This window comes from Myotis yumanensis, unplaced genomic scaffold, assembly GCF_028538775.1.
Source record: "Myotis yumanensis isolate MYYU_CA2020_CCGP unplaced genomic scaffold, mMyoYum1.0.hap1 SCAF_3, whole genome shotgun sequence".
In the NCBI taxonomy this organism is placed as follows: domain Eukaryota; kingdom Metazoa; phylum Chordata; class Mammalia; order Chiroptera; family Vespertilionidae; genus Myotis; species Myotis yumanensis.
This window is the reverse complement of record NW_027223754.1, coordinates 76,601,020-76,617,591: the sequence shown is the minus strand read 5'-3', so window position 1 is coordinate 76,617,591 and position 16,572 is coordinate 76,601,020. Positions and strand designations below refer to the sequence as shown.

Below are 16,572 nucleotides of genomic sequence, written 5' to 3'. Positions count from 1 at the left end.
CCCAGCTACCGAGATGGAGAAATGACCAGAAGGACCAGAGACCAGAAGAACCGCTGCCCCACGCCCCGGCCAACCCCACACCCCAGTGGGATGTCACCCAATCTGGTCGGGGGTGGGGCCGCCAGAAAACTGCCTCTGCCCCCTCCAGCAGGGACTCCCACACCGATCCGGGGACCCCATCAGGGCAGGCCAGCCAGGCCCCACCCGTGTACCCGGCCTCTATCATCTTGTGTAATAAAGGCTAATACTCAAATTGACCCTGACCATGGAACGACCAGAATGACTGCTCAACCAGTCACGATGACAGCGCTGGCGAACCCTTTGAGCTCGGCGTGGCAAAATTTGGAAAAATCCTAACTTGGGTCCGGTGCCCTGGCACATACAGAAATATTCAAAAAAAAGGGTTTTTTTTGGTATTTGCAGCCATAGTAAAAGAAAAAGACTCATGGTTTTGATATTTATTTTATATATGTAAATGCCATGTAACAAGAAAAGATCCAGCCAAGAAATGAGTTCCCGTGTCACGTCTGACACGCTTTGCATAGGTTCGCCATCACTGGTTTAGACAGTGGAAAGAAATCTGCTAGCTATTTATCTCATTAGTAGAAATATGGATGCCCCAATGTAACTCTTGCAAAAACACACACCTTTATATTTTATGTGTTTAATTAAAAGTTATAATTTGTTGTCCACTCTTTGAGCAGTATTGACAATGATGTTCTGGGTGTGGATATTTGTTTCATTTATCATATGTTCAAACATGTATAAAAATTCCTCCTCCAAGCCTGGCGGATATGGCTCAGTGGGTTGGAGCATCATCCTGTGCCCCAAAGGACTGCAGGTTCAATTCCTACCTCACATCCAGACAATGGAGCCCCACTGAGCCTGGAACCCAGGTAACCAGGCAGCCACATTCTGTCCCTGCCCCTCCCATCTCACTCGGATAGAGACATTGGAGAAGACACCATGTTTTCGTGTTGTCTGCCCTCGTCCCGAGGCCGATGCCTCAAGAGAGGCAGCGATGAGAGTGTGTTTAGTCGTGGTCGCCGCCGGAGCCCCACTCAGAGGAGAGGACGCCTGTGGCCCTTTTCCCGGCGGGGTCAAGAGGTAACACAGGGAGGTTTGGTTTGGGCCAGGCCACCCCTCTGATCCCAACTGAGCAGCCCTATGTCCCCTCCCCGTGTGTTTGGGGGCTGGGGGGTGAAGGGAGTGTTCACGTGGGGAGGGTCTGTCCAGAACAGGAACGGGCTGGGTTCGGGTGTCAGGACCAATCATGGTCACACCCCAGGTCAAGGCTAGCCGGGTGGACGTGGAGTGTGGGTGGCACCCTCTGCCCGAGGTCCGTCCTGAGCCCTGGAGGTGAGTCTCATCTCCTCTCGGTGGATGTCTGTGTAGACACAGGGCTGGACTCAATCCAGGAGCAGGAGGTCCAGTGGGCAGAAGCAGCAGTGACTAGGGCCAGGCTTGAGTCCTCCCGGTCAGCTGCCGGTCACTGTCATTGCAGACCTCAGGCCAGGCCAAGAAGAGGTCTCTGCTGGTCAAAGAGGAGCAGCAGCTGGTCCGTGAAGACCCCCGCCCCACGCCCAGCGGGGCCGGGACCGTGAGCCACACCACTTCAGGCCAAAGCAGGCCTGAAGTGAGTGTGGCCACCTGGGCGTCTGGGGAACCAGGGCCCACGGGGGCAGGGAGAAGGCCTCCTCCAGCAGAGCCACCCAGGCGCCTGCGCAGGCCTGCAACCTCGAAGCCGCTCCGTCCCAACTGGTGATGGCCTTTGTCAGCCTGGCCCTGCAGTGCTGGGGCTATGGCCCTCCCAGCAGGCGCAGGCGCAGGCGCAGGCGAGAAGACCTGGAGCCTCAGGAGGCCGAGCCGAAGGGTGAGAAGGTGGGATGGTGGGGTGGAATGGGTGGGGAGGTCCATGTAAGCTGATGGGGAGGGATGGTTGCCAGACACACAGGGAGCACCCCAGAGCCTGGCCTGGAGCAAAGACTGGCCTCAGGCCACCCAGCTGCTGGACTTTGGGTGGGGGAGGATGTCCTGTGGTGGATCCTGGGCTCTAGCTGCGTGCTGGGCCTGGGGGGCACAAGGCAATACTGGCATGTGGGTGACTTTTTCTCCTCTCACAACTCCAGCACCAGCCCAGGGGTTAGGTGAGGCTCCTCTGGTAAAAACGCCCAGAGTCCCACCTGAGGAGCCAGAGGCAGAGCTGGGGGCGTGTGGACCTTCAGAGCCCTTGTCAGCTCCAGCCGCCTCTCCGGCTGCAGCGGCAGAGCCAGGGCCGGCCCCGGACAGAACTCAGGCGCCACCAGCAGAGGAAGAAGAACCCTCCCTGGGACCCGTGCAGGGTCCTGCGTCAGAAGAGGAGCTGCCTGTGAAGGGACCCACTCCAGGGCCTTCTGGGGAAACGGCCCACCCTGTCCCAAGGGGAAAAATCACTTCCCCGGCACTCCTTGCTCTCTCCATTTTCTTTTCTGTTCTTCTTTTGTTTTTATGTTCTCCATGGCGGACTTTCTTTTTCGATCTTTTTATTACTTCAGGGTTTGGGGCGACTTTGGGTTCTCTTCTTTTCTTTTGTCTGGGGTTGGCCTTCAGCATTCCTCGGTATAATCCCTTTTAAGTAATAAAATTATTGTTTTTTTTTATTTGAACCGGTGTCATTCCTGATCAAGAAATACATTCCCGATGCTGATCAAGCATCACCACTCCCCTTGGAGAGGCAGGGCCCATACCAGCACATCTCAGAGATGCCCTATGTCCCCAAAGTGGAGCTCTACACTGTGAACTCTGGGGAGAGAGCACTGTTCCCATTAGACTGACAGGCTTCTTGTCTAGTGGGGACCAGGCCTGGGGACAACGTGAGGCAGCAGAGGGGTTAGCAGATTTACTAGGGGGCATGTCAAGAAAGAAAGAAAAAAAATGGCATATAAATATATATATATATATATATACACACATATATAGATATATACATAATCTCCTCAGAAAATCTTGAAACTCCATTCAGAGAGGAATATATATTGTTTCATTTCTAATTGCTTAAGGTAACATATACCCTTTGTAAATCATTTGGAAAATGTTTAGAAGCTTAAAGAATGATTTTTTTATAATTCATAGTCAATTTATAATCACCGTTGAGTAGACATTTTTATATGTACCTTTTAAAAGATTTTTTTTTCTTGAGAGAGAGACCGACCGTTGGAGAAGGAGATGGGGAAATATCAATGTGAAAGCGAGTAATCCATTGGCTGCCTCCTGCACACCCTCTCCTGGGGATTGAGCCTGCATCCCAGACTTGTGCCCTGATGAGGAATCAAACTGGCAAACTTTACGTTCATGGACGATGCATAAATCAACTGAGCATACTGGACATGTCCTTATATGTCTCAGAATTTTTCAGAAGCAAATACTGAAATTTTCTTTCAGTACTTATCAAGACTACAATGCAAATCCACTATTAAGCTTGTAGCTAAATAATGCAATACATGACATTTAATTTGTAAAATTACATTTTAGCTTGAAAGTGATCTCAACAAAGGTGAATGGGCTGAAGTAAATTATACTCTCAGGCTATGGTTCTTTAGAACGTTAATTATTCAAAATTTAAAACAGACAAACAAACTGATTGGTTAGTCCAGGAAGCAGACTCGCATCGTAGATTATTGTACAGGCTGTTAGGGGGTGTCCTTGGGATAAGTAACTGCAGAATGACAGGGATAGAAGCAGTGATGTTTAGGGAGACATCCTGATAGCTCATGGCCATCTCTGAAGTGAGTATGATCCATCAGAGGCTTCTTGTTTGGGACCAACATAGCCAGGCTTTTCTACTGTTCCCATATGTCATTCAATATGGGCTGTGTGGGATGGGTGTGATGTGGAAGATCCCCGTCTCTCCAGTAGAGACAAGCCCTTCAGGGGATGGAAGTGGAAGGGTATCTTCCAATAGCACTCTCAACAACACTCCTACTCCTTCTTTTGGTAGAAATCTAGGTATATCACAGTGTCCACCACAGTACATCCCTTGTACTGCTTGGAACCACTTCATATACATTTTGGCAGCAGTTTTTCCCGCTTTCCAATGGGCACTTTTTTGTGGGGAATCTTAGAAGTAGAAGACTGTGAAAGCGAGTCATCAATTGGCTGCCTCCTGCACACCCCCTCCTGGGGATTGAGCCTGCACCCCAGACTTGTGCCCTGATGAGGATCACAGCCCCCCAATGTTTTGGTGTTGCAACAGATACTTGTCTTCTTTCTCTCTCTCTTTCTTTCTTTTTTTTTTCTTTTCCAATTTTGCTTTCCTTCAGCTTAACGCATTTGCTGTGTCAGTCTTGTATTCTCTGATTGCACGACACAGACTCATGCCAAAGTGGGGGTCACTATGCCCCTCTCAGGCTGAAGTAAATGTATTTATTAATTTTCCATCAGAACTGGGCTAGAGTATACTAAAAGGCATCTAGGTGAGTTATCTATGTACCAAATATATTCCTTCCCGACTAAACTGTATAACAGCAATTCCTCCTTCTACTGATAATCAGGGTCAATTACTCCTGACAAACTGATGACTCCTTTTCTTGCCTCTGGTCCTGTGCCTGAAGTGTGAAGTGCCCAGGAGTGGAGCTGCCAGGTTTCAAAGTGGTCTTAGGACAACTAGCCAAACAAAATGTAACAATCAAGTCTTTATACGCTTGCTGCAGTGGTGTAAGCAAGAGGCAAAATAGGCATTGGCTGCCCAGTGTTGCCTTTTTATCCCATGGACAGGCACCAGATGAGAATCAGGTAAATCGGGGCAGATGGAGGAACTGTCTCATTGCCGAGGAGTCCTGGACACAAGTTCCTGCCTTGTTTTGTAACCAGGGTCTGGAAGAGTAGAGAAGGCGGGGCGGGGGGGGGGGGGGCGGTGGAAATTGTTTTAGTCAAGATACCCTGGTAAGGAGGTGAAGGAAAAGAGTCTCAGCTGAGGCCCACTGATTAGGAGGCTTCTGCATGGTGCCTGGGCTAAGAATGCAGATATATATGAGGGCCTGGGGGTCGGGATGGGAGTTGACAGTAACACCCCCAAGAAAACTTTCAGGCGTGGCTGCGCACTAAGATTGGTTCGGGTAGAGCTTTCTCTCATAAGGACTGCCAAGCAAAGCCTTTGTAATCGCCTATGGTCAGGTCTGAAAAGGTCATACAGGATTAGATCTGAAGCCACATTTCTCCCCAAACAGCACCAATCTCTTAGAGTCCAACAGAACTTTTGCTGTTTCCCTTGGCTGAAACATTTTCCCTACTGGGACCTAGAGTTCCTAATCTTGAAGAACTCAGTTTTGCAGGGGCAGGAAGCAAACGTCCCTTGAGGGATCATTGGAAATGATGGTAAACTTGGCCACTCCTTTTTTCATGTGGATGTCAGATCCATGACTTTCTCCTATTAAGTATAGTGCCATATAAACATCTTTGCCTCAAGGTATATACTGCATCCTGGAGTACGGTGCCTCATCCTCTGAAAGCATCACATCTGAGATACCAATTCAGCTTTGCCATCAGCAGACCACTCCTATATTCTGTCAGTCTAACAGCTTCTAGGTCATCTGATATTGACCCCACAATTACGGTTCATTCTTGTACATCATTTTTTGAAAATAAAATTGGTACAATTGTCAAGTGATATTTTGTGGAATCCCATGCCATTGAATCAAACACTCTGTAAGCTCTCTAGTGGTCGTGCTAGTTGAGGTTCTGCAGGCGTCCATAGCATATGTCTCTATTCCTGTCTGAATTAATCACCGGCCCTGTCAGAATGGAACAGGACCAATATTGTCAACTTGCCAAAGTAGCTTGTTTGTCTCCTCAAAATGTTGTGCCACGTTGGGAGCTCATCGTTTCTACTGCTGACAGGCTGGAAATTCAGCAATGGAAACAACTAGATCAGCTTTGTTAAGTTTTTTTAAGTGGGAGTCCATGACATCAGGCCACTGAAATGCCATCTCTAACACCATGGCTATTTCATTCATATTTTCACTGTACTCAGTGGCTGATATTAGAGACTGGCTATCGGCAATAAGTGAAAAAAAAAAGTTTTATCAAATTGGTTATTTAGTGTGCTTTTTGTGGTTGATGCTCTTTGGCAACCATTCATATGGTACAGAGAACTTTACATTTTCTGGCTTTCTTGTATAACCATTCGCATATTCCATCCAAGATTTCTTTGTCCACAGTATTCCAGTCTTTCTTGAGGTCCCTGAGTAGTAGGTTGAGCTATTAGCAATATCCACAGGCCACTACATATTCTAACCTCTAACCACTTTTCAGTACAACCAGGTGATAGCCAGGTGAATTATCTGAAAATCTGCCCACTGTGCAAATTTCTTTTGCAAAGATTTCAAAGTCACCCATAAGTAAGGCTCTAGTATAGCTGCTGTCAATTTTGGGCTTACATTCACATTTTGAGCTGACCTATCCAGGAACCAAGCTCAGGTGTTTTCTTTTTTTTTTTTCTACTTCAATAGTTGAATGCATACAATTCTACAAGCAGCCAAAGATGTGGGCTGAGGAAAGGGCAATTATGTATCAGTTGTCTATGGCAAGGGTTCTGGGCCACCCATTCATGTCGCTTGTTTGTGCCCTCTTCCTGCTCATGCTTAACTCTGTTTATGTCACTTTTCACTGGCACTGGTTTATTGCTGATATTGAGCAAGTATATGACTTAGTAGATCTTTAAGAACCCAGCTTATTACAGATAGTTCCAGACACATATCACTTGTTTCATTTCCAGGTACCTCATCTTTCCCAGGACTCTGTAAGAGTTGTTTTTAACAGATTTATAATATCTATTGCAGATGAAATAACCTTAATTTAGAACCCCAGGAGATTACTTTGGATTCTCTTATGGGTACTTGCCACAAACTTCACTAATATACCTAATAATACAGAAACTGTTGGGTTGTCTATTCTATGTTGCAGGGTTGCTTCCAAAGTGATGGAAGATGCTTCTACTTTGGATGGAATATTCTGGAAAACCTCTGGCCAGTGAACCCTAAAACTTTCACTGATGTAGTAAGTTCCTGAGACTCATAGAGCTTGTTTCCCCACCCTTAGAATATGTGTGATTTTCCAAGGCCTTCAGATTGATAGTCACTTCTCGTTCATTCAATACCTTTAATAAGATGTCATCTATTCGATGGGTCACATAGATGTTCTCCCAGATATCCAGATGGTTCAAATCTTTAATGGGCACAAGAGTTAACACAGACCTAAAGAACATTGTAGCCCAGCCGCGTGTGGCTCAGCAGTTGAGTGTTGACACAGGAACAAAGAGGTCACAGTTCAATTCCCAGTCAGGGCACATGCCCAAGTTGCGGGTTCGATCCCCAATAAGAGATGTGCAGGAGGCAGCCAAGCTATGATTATGTCTCATAGTTGATATTCCTATCTCTCCTGCTCCTTCTCTGAAATTAATAAAAATATATTTTTTAAAAAAAACATTGTAAATATATACCATTGTCAACTATACAAGCGTGCAAACTGCTTCTAAACCTATTTTCAATGAGGACAGAAAAGAGCATATTTGCTAAACCAATGATTGTGTCATGTACTGAGGTCAAGTTACTCAGCTCTAGTCTGGTAATTGCAATTGCATTGGGAGCTACTACTGGTTGAGATTGTGATAGTGCACTGCCATCTTCCAGGATCTATTTGGTTTAACAAGAGAAATGTTGGTGAGTTAAATGGAGATATAAAATGGACCAAGACTTTAAATCCTTAAATGTGGTACTAATTTCTGTCATCCTCTCCAAGGATGTGATACCTTTGCTGGTAAACTATCTCATTCATGATGAAGGATGCAGTTCAGGGGCTTCCACATGTTCGATCCCACTATATATTTCTTACCTCATAGGCCAAGTACCCAATGTGGGGGTTGCACTAATCAAATATGTCTATCTTAAGTTTACATTAGGAGATTAGGGTGGGTCTACAGATTTATTAGGAGCTACAGATTATTACCCAGTGCTCTATTTATTTATTTTTCAGTGCTCTATTTATTTACTGGCCCCCATATGTCATACTCACAAAAAGGAGACATGCTGATACTATAAGTCTCTGAATGTCAATGTCTAATAATCCTCAAAATGTTTAGATGTTTTTCTTTCCCATTAGAAATCTACTTGAGTATATGACTGGGAAAAGACTGAGTGAGTCATGACCCTGTACATTTGTAAAGGTGTTACAGAATCCTTTTGCCAAAGGACCTGACATTCTCTTTCAACAAGTGATTTCTTAATCAAAATGATCTTAGATCTGGAAACTAGGAAAAAGATTTTAACTTATTTAATAGGACAACTTCCCTTAGCCTCCAGATCATCCGTCTTTAAAATTTCTCCTGAGGGTATAAGTTGAGTAAACAATTCTTGGGTGCTCACTTACTTTGGCCATCACTTTAAGAGTTATTCCAGTAAAGTTCACATCATCTTCTGAAATTGTTGCCAGGATCTTAAATCCTGCATCTTGAGCAAATACTACTAAATCAATAAAGTCTCATTTATCTGGTGTGATGTTCCAGTACCCCAGAATTTAAGTTCATCCATCATGTCACAATCTGTATTAAAAAATAGTAGAAACTTCTGAAAACTGAAAATTACTTAAAAATGTTTTAACTGAAATGAATCCACTGAATTTTATTAATGTTCTGTAATACCTTTAGTCTCATGTTTATATATCCTAAAATACCACTACTTAAAAGTACTGAAAAGGGGATAATACATTTATATGTTTACATTTGAGGCAGAGCATAAAATTCTCTCTTTTCTTCTTATGGATGTGTTTAAGTTCATGGACATTCCAATAGAAGTATATTACTTAAATATTATGGCTCTGCACCAAAGTATAATATCACCTAAACATTAGTAATAGTGACTTTAACCTAAATTGATCAAGAAAGAAATTATAGATAAATGTTATTTTAGAAAATAGGCTCAATTACCTCATTACCATTTTATTGCATGAAATGGACCTTTTGGCATGGATGAGACTTTACAGTGGTCTCTTCTGCATACCTGTATGATGCTAAGTGTATAGAAATTCACCTAGGGTGCTATAAGAACCTCAGAGCTGCTGGCAACAATTCTCCAAATCTTGTGACAGTAGTTGTCCTAGACTAATTTTTTCAAGGATACATGTGTAGCAAAACTCCTTGGAAGATGAAGAAAATATTTTCCTTATGGCCAGAGGGCAGATGTGGGCCAGGACTGACCAGCAGACCCTGAACTACTCTGACACAAAGTTTGCTGTGAAAGAGAGAGCTAAGGGACTGCCTGACTAACGAAACCAGACAGCCTAGATTGCCTGCCTCATTAGGCTTTTATTGTAGCAGCAGTTTGAGATAAAGTTTATATTTTAGAAACAATCAGTAAGGTAAATAATATTGGGAGGACACATGTGTTTACAGTGTCCTATAAGCAAGGACACCCAGAAATTAAGCATTAGGATTCCAATAAACACTGGGTGTCTGCACATGCACAGACTTGTTTGGAAAGGTCAAGGAATAATTAGGGGTATCACCTTCGGCACTCCCCTGAGTCGGAATTCTAATAAATAGGGTAGGTGGCCTTCACATTTCCATTTTCTCAGAATGTCCTCCTTACAAACTTTCCAGCCAAGTCTCATGCTTCCCCACAGATGTGTTTGCTGTTCGGGACTGGAAAGGTAATATGTCCTTCTGAAGAAAAAATTTAGGCAGGTTTGATAGAAGTCCCTTATATGAGATTAAGATTTCCTAATCTCAGGATTTCATCAGCTATGATACAAACCCACTGTGTGTGTAGCATCCACCTACATTAGCTTCTGCATTACTCCCATAGGACATCAGCGGTGTTTTCTGTGCCACATACAAATTCTCACAATCACAGTGGCTTAAAAACAACATGTAGTTATTATCTCACACTTTGCATGAATCAAGAGTCCAGGCACAGCTTAGCTTGGTTCTCTGCTCAGAGTCTCACAAGGCTGCAATCAAGGTGCCAGCCAGGGTACCTTATCATCTGGAGACCTAGGAGAGGGAGAATCTGCTTCCAAGCTCATTCAGGTTACTGGCAGTTCCTGATGGTTGTATGAGTGCGGACACTAGGCTTTAGTGCTGCTAACTGGAGGCTGCCCACAGTTCCTAATGGCTGTCTGCAGTCCCTTGACAAGTGGGTTTTCCAACATGACGATTGACTTCATCCAGCCCATCCACTGGATTAATCTCCTGCTCCAATCTGCTAAGACAGTCTCACTTCATATAATGTCATCATATGGGTGCCTGTTATCAACTTTGCTATATTTGTAACCTAAGCATAAGAGGCCTATCCTGTCATGTTTACTATATTCCATTGGTTAAGAGCAAGTCAAAGATCCCTCCCACTTCCAAGCAAAACGATTACACAAAAGCATGAACATCAGGAGATGGGAATCATTGTTGTAGAAAGGGTCACCTTGGGTTCTATTCATTACAGGGCACAGGGGAATAACCAAGGCAAAAGTTGAAGCTCATGCTGCTTAGGGATCTGTGATTAATAAAGGCCTTTGTCTCTGACATAGGAGCCCTATGTCTTCTGTCAGAATCTATGAACTTGTGTCAGGGCTTTTGTTACACTTGCAAGTGTGGTAAAATCTCAGACTCTATACTTCTTAAAGTGACTGACTTCTAATCTTGCCCTGGATGTTCATAAGCTCCTGAGAGGTAAAGTGGTATTATCCTGGCTACCTTTCCTCCTTATTGGTGGAGGATTATCCAGAGCAGAGGAGTTCTATTTAACTACATAGTATTCCCATCCCCATTACCACAGACACTCAGAGGTTTTATAGTTCTAAGGACAAGTACAGTTGGAAGCTGGTACTTCACATCTTAACTTTTACCTGTATAAGGGTTCTTTAATCTGTGGCTTTAATGCTTAACCCAACTCATCTGGAATATAGTTACATTACCAGTTTACATAATTTGAATATTTTTAGACCCATAGAGTACAACCGAAATGACTGTGGGAAAGATAATATACCAGAACTCAGTCATGAAATTTATGGTCAGTGACCTGAATGGAATATAATCACCCCTTTCTAAACTTGACAGGTTCTCATATAATTTTTTAAAAAGCTTAACAATGTATAATGCCTACAAGAACCAATAAATACACCATCAAGGTGGTTTTGAAATGAAAATTGCTTTTAAAATTGTGCTAAAATGGCTTATTTTTCCACAGACTACTTAGCAATATAAGTTCAAAGATCACCAGTTGAGTGGCCCATAAAAGGTCCGTTATGTCATTTTATACGCATCTATCTGCCAAGCACTGAAGATCATAATAAGAAATTAAGTAGTTCAAAGAAGATAAAGTTGTGAAAGTTAAGTGGCGAGACAGTGCAATGCTCTACTGACAAAGAAGTTATTTCAACAGTGTATAAAGTGTTGATGGCTCTTTCCCAGCTTGGCTTAAGCATAGTCTTGTCCTATTGCCAAAGTAATACATTGTGTAGTTCAACCTGGTATATTCTGTATCCATAATTTGAAGTTCCTCCATTCCTTTTTTCTAAATTCTCCTTTTATAAGTGTTCCAGGTTTTTACAGTGGTAGCTTCTCATCACCATTTCACTTCAAAACAGATAAAAAGTTCCTTCCTCGTGCAGTAGGAATCCTCTTGTTAGACCAGGGAAAAAACAAAAGTGACTCCCTCCCAGATTACCTTCTTTACTTTTCATCAATTCTTGAAACTCTCTAGGAGAACACATGGGCACTGATTTTGACGTGTTCTTTTTCTCTTCAGCACCTCTCCAGGCAATCAATTTTAGAAATCCTAGAAAAGAAAGAAAGTGTCTCCATTTTTTTTCATGAACCATATAAAGTTATCGGTTTCCTTGTCACCAATTTCATTCCCAGTACAAATCATCAGAGTCATCTTTCTACCTCAAAATCCTCAGTGACTTCCTACCATGTGTTTGCCAATGTTTCCCAAACTTTAGGGTACAGAAATGTTCCCTGGTGAACTTGTGAGAAATATAGACTTTCAGGTCTATGACCACAATGGCTAAGTCACAGTTAGTCTTGCATGTGTTTGCATGTATCCTAGTGTGTAATTTTATTTAAAACATTCTACTACCAAACAGTGGTGTCTTGGTAATTTTTTTAACAACCAACTCTCCCGGATAAGAAGAAAGAGAGAGAAAAGACAAAGAGATGTGGGGAGGGGGAGGATAAAGGGGGACAACATTGGAAATTTACCGATTTCCATCATGCTGATACCCCTCACATGGCCCTTATCAAGCTACTAAGGTGAGATCGTTGGAGATGAGTTTGGGGAAAGATGCACACAATTAAGTCTTCTCAGCCAGAAGGGATCAGCTCCAGGACACCAGTGTACCTAGATGATTCACCTTCTACTAATTTATTGCACTCATATGGTATTATTTACTACTAATATCTGTGCTTTACTTATCCCCTCTCACTAGAATGCAGAACTTTTCTCTCTGCCTGAGCATTTCCTACTAAGAATACTAACAATCCATCAGTAAAGCTATTCTCCAAGTAGCAATCCCAGATGCTTCCACAGCTAGGAGTGAATATTTCTCTCATACTACTCACCATATTCTAGTACAAGTATCAATTTAAATGTCTATTTACCTTAAACTGGGTCATCAGGAACTCTATCTCATTTATCTTGGTATTATTGTAGTGCAGCGGTTCTCAACCTGTGGGTCGCGACCCCTTTGGGGGTCGAACGACCCTTTCACAGGGGTCGCCTAAGACCATCAGAAAACACAGATGTAATTACATACTGTTTTTGTGATTAATCACTATGCTTTAATTATGTTCAATTTGTAACAATGAAAATACATCCTGTATATCAGATATTTACATTATGATTTATAACAGTAGGAAAATTACAGTTATGAAGTAGCAACGAAAATAATTTTATGGTAGGGGGTCACCACAACATGAGGAACTGTATTAAAGGGTCGCGGCATTAGGAAGGTTGAGAACCACTGTTGTAGTGTAACAAAATATAAGAACTAAATATGTATTTGTAAAACTCATAATTCACCATAATAAATTAATATGGAGCCAGCAATTTCAATATTGATTTAGCATTGATCTACTATTGACACATTTGAAATGCATCAAAGTGGAGTTGGGATAGGGATGGATAGGTGACTATCTCTACACGATATTCACATTTTTTAGTTTTATTCTATGTTAACTCCTCTATAATAATAAAAGTATAATATGCTAATTAGACCAGACAGCCGAACAACCTTCCGGCCGACCTTCCAGATGAAGCCAGGGCTGCAAGGGCCGAGCCCCTTGCACAAATTTCGTGCATTGGGCCTCTATTTTACTTATATTTTCCTATAGAATGTAATATTGTAAATGTTTCCCATCTTCAAATGCAGACTTTAGAATAGAGAAACTAACTCAGTGGATACATCTCTGCTACTATGTGTATCTCTAGGAGCACCTTCATAAAGCAATAGCCTGAGTATTCCCAGTTCACAGGAACAATGAATTAGATTTATTCTGGTCATTCACAATGGGAAATATAAAGAACAAACTGAGGAATGAAGCCTGTTTCAAACACACCTTCACTTTTTAAAGGATACCAACATGGAGGATAAGCTGGGTGAAATAATATAACTTTTGAGAATATAAATACATTTTACTTTTGTCAATGCCTCAATTTTAATGGTTTATAATATGGGCTTTTAGGTACAGAGGTCATAAAATGAGAGATCAGAGGTCAGGATAGCTAATTCAAATCCTTCACTACAGAAGGTAAGGTTCAAAAAGAACCTTTTTTGTTGTTGTTGAGGGAGGTACACTATACTTTTACCATACTTTTATTACCAGCTTTCAGTGGGGGAAAAATAAGTTTCAGATTGCTACTTCTTTTTTTGTGTGTTTCTTACTTAGTTCATCCACTTTTCTACTATCCTTTTTAATAAGAACACCATCTTCCCCAATAAATAAATTTAGGAATGCTCTTCTACATTTTTTGAAGCAAATTTAAATCCCTGCTTAGATGTACTGACATTCTTCAAACTGGGATTTAAATTTTCTTTTAATCTTTCTTTTTTAACAGTGTGCATGACCCTTGGGTTTTCTTTCCATCATCTCAAAGCAAGTTGAACAGTATCTGAATTCTCAAAGCGCACAGAGCCAAACCATCTGCCGACTCCTGTAACTTGGTCTGTCACAATCCTGAATGCAACAGCAGTCCCAGGGTCAAGAAAGTGTTTCCTCAACTGCAGATGTGACAACTTTCTATGGGAGATCCCAACAAAAATTGATGTTTTGTCCCTAGATGAAATCTCAGTTGCAAGATCAAGATCATATATCCAGATCCATGTACTACGTTTATGGTATATCCAGTGTAAAATCCATGTTTCCTTGGACCAACCGAATTTTTATTTATCACCTTATATTGTCTCACTGCTTATTCTCGGTCAGGGATGATAATTTTTAAAATCACTCTTTCACTAATTAGCTTTTTTGGCCAAGTCACCTTCTCTCTTAGGTCTGTATTGTTACCATCTGCAAAATGAGGAACCATGCCTTCTAACTGCCACATTTTCTTTTGCTATGACTCCCAGCTTATTAATTTCCAAAAATTAGGAAACACTTTAAGTTAAAGCATTCAGAAGCACATAAAGGACAGAAAGGAAACATTGCAACAATTTTCACCTCCTGTGGATTGCAAATCCTGAATTGTTAGACGATTTAAAATCTTCTTTCTGAGAGTTAACCCACTGATGGCATATGATAGCCACTAGAAAACTGCTCAGCAAATATATTTTGTTTTCCTCGAGGGCACATAACACATAAGTAGGTTTAATATCTCAGCATCTATCTTGTTTAGAGGAAGGCCTCTTTATGAATGATCGATCCGTGTAATTGCCGAGGCTACTATCTACAAGCCAGAGAGGAGGAAATTATTTCTTGGTCTCTTCCTCCTTGGACAGAGTCTTGATGATTTCCTGCTTCTTGGCCCGGAGCCACTATCAGGGCGGTCAGGAGTTTCCTTGGTCTTCTTAGACCTCAGGCCTCGGAAGCTCCTAGCGAGCTTGTCTGCCTTCAGCTTGCGGATGTGTCCCCTGAGAATCCGCTGTTTTTGAAGGCTCTCCCCTTCACTTTCAGGGACAGGCTGTGGGACCCGCGGCAGTCAACCTTCTTAGAATCCCCGGCCTCTTCTAAGAAGTGGGAAGAATCCTCCCCCGCCTCCCCCAGGTTACTGTCAGGCCTGGGAGCACTGGCAGTACCTTCTCTTACCTCTGCCCGTAGGGCGGCCCTCACTGCGGGCCAAGGTGCTTTCCTGGCATCCAGCCCGGAAGGGACGGCCACAGGCTTCCTGATGATCAGCCCATCTTTGATCCGCTGCTGAATCTGCTAACGGCATTGGCATTGGCGGTTTTTTGGGTCAAACTGGGGTTGAACCAGGCCTTCTTGCCACAGCGGAGGACACTGGAGAAGAGACTCCTCTGAAGCTGAGCGCAGGCGTGGCTGCTGCAGCGGGAATGAAGAAAGCAGCCTTCTGCGGTTTCGGTGGACTCAGTACCAACAGGATGGGACCACAGTAAAAGGAAATGGGGCTCTTTATACCTGACCGCACACCTTCCCATAGGATTCTCTACCCTTTTCCCCTAGTGGAAAGCACTGAAATTCTGAAGGGGAGCAGAATAAAACAAACAAACAAACGAACAAAAAGCCTAAACACAATAACAACACAAATGATACCTATATGTATAGACATTGGCTTCCAGGGGTTTGGCCTTCACATAAATAAGAAAAACAAACAAACAAACAAACAAACAAACAAAAAAGCTATTTTATTAGAGCACTGAAATTTCTGCATTTTTCTTTTAAAGAAGTAACTATTGGGGACATTATCTTATCTAGTACTAGAAGGTTCTTAAAAGTCTATGGTTCTGATATTCTAACTTGTCAAGCCATATGTCTCTAATAAACACAGTGCATGTTAACACTGCACCAAAGGCAAACTTTATGTTTTTATACATCAATAATTACACTTACTTCTCAATGCATGCTGTTCAAAAATCTAGTTAACTTGTCATTTTAATTGAAATTCCTTTGAAGTTGTCAAAGAAGTTACCCATTTTAATTAGTTACAATTTTTCTTTTTCCTTTAGCAAAGTTGTATATTTCCTTTTGCCTCAAAATTGTCCTTCACACCCTGAGAGATTAGAAATTCCAGAAGGTAGCCTTAGAGAGGCATATTTCTTAATTTCAAATAGATTAAAATATGAACACTTGTGAAAAGGTTTTTAAAAAAATCTTTCCCACATCACATTCACATCTAGAAAAAATTGGCATACATTTTTGTGATACATATACTATTTTTATCTATTGAATTTTCCACTAAATGGACACATACTGAAAGTGAAAGTGTAAACATTTTAACAAGCAGATTATATATATGTATATATATATTTTTTTTCTATTTTTTATAATAAGAGCAAGCCCCACAAAAAAATGAAAAAAGTCTTATTTAGAAAACCAGCTAAAGTCTAGAAAATATTTAACCTAATAAACATGCATGAAACTTATATGAAAAC

General features: G+C 42.1%; 1 pseudogene; it reads right to left on the bottom strand.

Moving 5' to 3' along the window:
* Window positions 1-14,931: 14,931 nt before the first annotated feature.
* On the bottom strand, window positions 14,932-15,618 carry LOC139006205 (large ribosomal subunit protein eL19-like; annotated as a pseudogene).
* Between the last annotated feature and the right edge of the window lie 954 nt (window positions 15,619-16,572).